This window comes from Lycium barbarum, chromosome 10 (assembly GCF_019175385.1).
Source record: "Lycium barbarum isolate Lr01 chromosome 10, ASM1917538v2, whole genome shotgun sequence".
NCBI lineage: Eukaryota > Viridiplantae > Streptophyta > Magnoliopsida > Solanales > Solanaceae > Lycium > Lycium barbarum.
This window is the reverse complement of record NC_083346.1, coordinates 38,762,118-38,767,013: the sequence shown is the minus strand read 5'-3', so window position 1 is coordinate 38,767,013 and position 4,896 is coordinate 38,762,118. Positions and strand designations below refer to the sequence as shown.

General features: G+C 33.7%; 1 long non-coding RNA gene across 1 annotated transcript; it reads left to right on the top strand.

The window, feature by feature from the left end:
- The first annotated feature begins 723 nt into the window (after positions 1-723).
- LOC132614139 (uncharacterized) lies at positions 724-3,044 on the top strand. Its single transcript, XR_009572189.1, has 2 exons — positions 724-996; positions 1,499-3,044. It is a non-coding gene; the product is annotated as an uncharacterized LOC132614139 (long non-coding RNA).
- The last annotated feature ends 1,852 nt before the right edge of the window (positions 3,045-4,896 follow it).

Genomic DNA, 4,896 nt, shown 5'->3' with positions numbered 1-4,896 from the left:
CTCTATCCTTATGTCATGAATCTTGGAGGAATCAACTTATTGATACCTCATGTGTGCAAATGTTAATCATGATCGTCATAGATGTGTGGTTGTACCACAATTTTTTTCATCCTTGGCATGAATATGTGATTATTACTTTTGTTGACACCCAATTTTGTCCCGCTTTTCTTCCACAATATTTATTTGCGCTTCTATATTTTTGACAACTTAAGAACATTTATTTATATTTTATTGCAATTATTAGCTTTCTATTAATATCGTCGTTTTCATTATCCAACTATAGTCATCGCATATTATCATTATTATTACCGTTATTATTACCGTTATTATTCTTATTATTTTCATTATATTGCCACCACTTAATATTATAACCTTCAAGAGCACTTTTAACATCTTACGCATCGCATTTATTTTATACAATTAGACTATAACATTTACTTACTTTTAAACTTTATAAATACAATCGCGCAACTATTACGATATCATAGGATTTTATCTCTATTTGAGTACTATTTTTTATATTAAGTCATATTTTAGTACGCGTTAATTTATAATTAAATAAAAATTGTCTTTAATCCTAATTCAGAAGCCCAAAGAAATATAAGAATAAGATATTTTTTTTCCAGTCCAAGAAGACTTCATGTTAGCCCAATCATGTGATCCTTTATTCAACCAATATTGGCCCGAAAGCAGTACCCCAGGCCAGCCCATTTGATAAATTCATCTAGCCCAATAAATTTAGTCCATTAAGACATTAAGTAGAATATATCCTAACCGTTGGATTACATCTAATGGTTCAGATTCACTCTTCATTTTAAACCCTACAAACTTGTTTCTCTCCCAAAGCAGCCGCACCTAGCTTTCTTCTCCACTTCCATCCTCAGTAAGGTTCCAAAGGTTTTCAACCCCAATATCAGAAGAGGTCTCGCCATTTCGGGAAAGACCTCCGAATCTCATGCTAAGAGGGCTTTTTGACTGAGGGCTGAATTCGGATTGGTGAGTTGAAATCCTTCTTCTTTCATCAGTTTCTTTTCATTTTCTATAGTACAAAGCTTTAATGGATTTTGTCTCCTTCTTTCTTTTCTAATCTGGTGACTGAAATATCCATAAAAAATCCGAACGTTTAGATTTCAAATGGAGTTTTGACTAAGAAATCCCGCCCAAAATCTTGGAACCCTAGTAAACCCTAAGCTCATCCTATAAATACTATCGTTTGGTTTTCATTGAGGGGGGCTTGGCTGCTATTGTCCCTCTCTAAACAAAAAAAAGGGTTTTGGAATCGCCGCCAATCACCCTTTTACCAGAAATTTTGATCGCCTCTCTTGCTTTTCACAAGCTCTTGTTTCCTCCCTTTCTTACCTCTTAAAAATTATCTGCTTGTTGCCATGTTTTGCTCATTCATTGTTGTTCATATCTAAGAAAAAAGCCTTACTTTGCTTAAGTTTCTGGAGATAGAATCTCTGTGTTCAACTCGTTTTTGTTTTTATCCGTGAGGAAGGTCGGAGTCCGTCGGATCTGAGACCCTGCACCCCAGTTCACTGCACCTAAAAAAGGTCAGTCTATCAACATTATATATTTCTTTAAGTTCATTTACTGTCAAAGCATGAAACACTAGTTGGATGGTATAAAAATTATGTGTTAGTTTCATTTTGCTTAGAAACGTGTCAGGAAGTTATTTTGATGACAGTTTATTAATCAAACCATATCATTGATGTTTGTCAAGATGTCTAAATAGCATTATAATATTATTCATGTTTTGATCATTGATGCTGCCTAAATACGAGATAAGATTGTGTGTTCAGTAGTTTCATTATGAGTCATATCGCAGTGTGTTTTCTAACGGGAGTTTGTTAGTCTCATCTTCATATCTAAGTCTAGATATAATGGCTATGGGTGACTTGTCATATGCTATTAAGTAATGTCATACCATCTGAGTTCTGTTGGGTTTTCTTAAACTAGTAAAAGGCATTAAATGGACTCGCGCTATTTAAAAAAAAAAAGGGGTTACTGCTCTATTATTCTCTAATGATAATAAATTTGGAGATTTGAATACTTTGGCCATCAAGAAACAAATGCTACTACGAAGAGGTGTTTTACTTAGACATTGTGCTTAAAAAAAAACAAAAAAAACTTGCACTAAGACTCTCTTTTACTCTTGCACATAGTACATTGTGAACCATTAGTAGGTTTGTAGTTTATTTTAGTTGCTTGACTAGTTAACTTAGTATGTGGTCATTGGTTACCCATGAAGATTTGCCATATAACTCCACTGTCAGTTGTCAATACTTGTCTTTATGTTCTCTTCTTTCGTTACCAGATTCTGTCTAAACTTTGGATGGGACTTTAAACATGGGACATGATATGGATAATTATGTAATCTTTGTTTTAGTATGGTTCACGAGCTGCTATAATTCAAGTAGTTATGTTGTTTTCTTTGGGTTTTGTTTGTTGGTTTCCTGATGGATGTTTAGAAATCAGATTTCTCTTTTCTAATTCTTATTTTGTTTTTCTCTTTTGCATATGCACATGGGACATGACATGGATAACTATGTAATCTTTGTTTTAGTGTGGTTCACAAGCTGCTATAATTCAAGTAGTTATGTTGTTTTCTTTGGGTTTTGTTTGTTGGTTTCCTGATGGATGTTTAGAAATCAGATTTCTCTTTTCTAATTCTTATTTTGTTTTTCTCTTTTGCATATGCACTTGGAGCGACATCGAGTCTTGGTACAAGACTTACCACCATACCCGAGCATGGAGTCGATAACACAAAGTTTCCCTTAAATGCATCAAATCTGTCTAGAGGAACGAGCAAAATTGCTCGGGACTTCTTTTGGCTATCCTTCTATTACCAGTCATTCCATTTTTCATTTTTTTTTTATTTTATTGCATTTTTTTAAATTTTTTTGTCAAACACAATCACTGGTTTGTTTATGCTTGGTGTATCCTTGTTTTGGGATTTTAGGATAAACTTAGTTAGTGTAGGTTTTATTCTATCGTTTAGACTATCCCAATCATTTTTTATTAATAAAGTAATATTTTCATCACTTAAAGAGTGGTAATATTTATATAGGAGCTGAAGATGAATCTGAAAATAATTTTTCGAAGGCGACATTATATCCATTGAAATATATTAGTGCACTGTTTGGACTGATATTTTTATTATTATTTTGCAAATCTTATTTTATTTTCTCGCTAAAATTGTGGCTTTGGAACAGCTAGATTAAAATTTCATTTTCAGTTTTGGCATATTTTAAGATAAAAAGAATACTATTTTATAAACGTTGCTCATGTTTTGAATTGACTGCTACTTGTTTCGAATCATTCAAATTCAATAATATTTCAATATGTGAAAGTGCCAGGATTTGTAAAGATTTCTTTTATATTTTATTTTGGCTTTAAAACTATAAATTTGACTACCATTATTTATGTTTTAATACTATAAGCTTGCTAGTTACAAATTATTTTCTCAAATGGTCATAAAGTATCTAAAACGTTATACTTATATTTTGAGACTATTTTTTTTTTAACCTAAGTTTGACTGGTTAACCGTAATTAACGGATTCTAATGGATGCCTAAGACCTTCCCATTAGGATATTTAGAACCCTTGCCCAGAATCATTAAGTTAAATAGACCTTTAAAAAATGGAGTCTATTTTAAACATTTATCTAGTTAATAGTTAGATGTCCTAATTCACCGTTAAAATAATTAGGTGGCGACTCCTTAAGTTAAACAATATAAGGATCACCAATATGTTGTACTCCGCTTTGACCCGATTTAAATGGGGTATAACAACTTTGTGTGCTAACCCTCAATCCTTGAGGAGTATGTTTTCGTGTGTCTTCCCTTGGATTTTGCTAGGTCCGAATTCGAGGACGAATCCTTTTGAAGAAGGGGAGGATGATATGATCCTACTCGGCACACCTCATTTCAGGACTTACATCCAAGGCCAAGATATGGAACTTCAAGCTCTACAAGTGGCATGGATGATAAGGATGACATTGAAGGCCTTTGGAGGCCCATACAAGCCCCATAATGAGGCCTATGATGTGTGGGAGGTGGCTTGGGCGAGGCTTGAAGAAGAAGCTACTAGAAAGAGGACCAAATGCGCAAAGTGGCCAAACGTGCAAATAGGGACATTTCTGCAAATTGGCTACATGTGCAAACTTGGACAAGGTCGAGAGTTGGCTATTTGTGCAAAGAAGGTTATGCTTGCAAGAAGGCCATGCATGCAAGGTTGATTAGAGGACCATCTATGCAAGGAGGAGCGTGTTTGGCCCTTGAAGGCCAATTCTTGAATTGAAGACTATACTAAGAAGACTAGCCAAACAAGGTCCTTACTTTATTAAGGGTAGCATTGTAATTGCCTATTAGTCTTCTTTACTTAGCTTGTATATATAACTTGTCTTTCATTTCATTACTTAGATTTTGGATGATGAATATTTGAGTGATGATAGGATTATCATAGTTTGTTTAGCTAGGGTTTAGCTTAGTTTAGTAGATTTAATGGTGGATTCCATTGTTGGTCTTTGAACTTTTAATTCCATTGATTTCATGAAGAGTTGTTCATTTGTGGATTCATTTGAATCACTATTGCCTTGATTTCAAATAGTATAGGTTCTTTTAGGATTGAATTAGATTGGGAGGTGTTGGATTTAATATATCCAAGGTTGCCCATAAATTCACCCTAATTGGGTTTTATCCTCTTTTCTCATCCCCTTTTCTTCGTATCTTTAAATTCCGCGTTTTGGATTGATTTGGTTTCATCCCCAAATCGATTCATATCACTTTGTTTCTCTCCTTATGCTTCATTTGTTTCTGTTCAGATTAATATATCTGAATCTGAATACGCATTTAAATATTAAAATGTATATTGAAATTTAGATGCTTGAAACTGA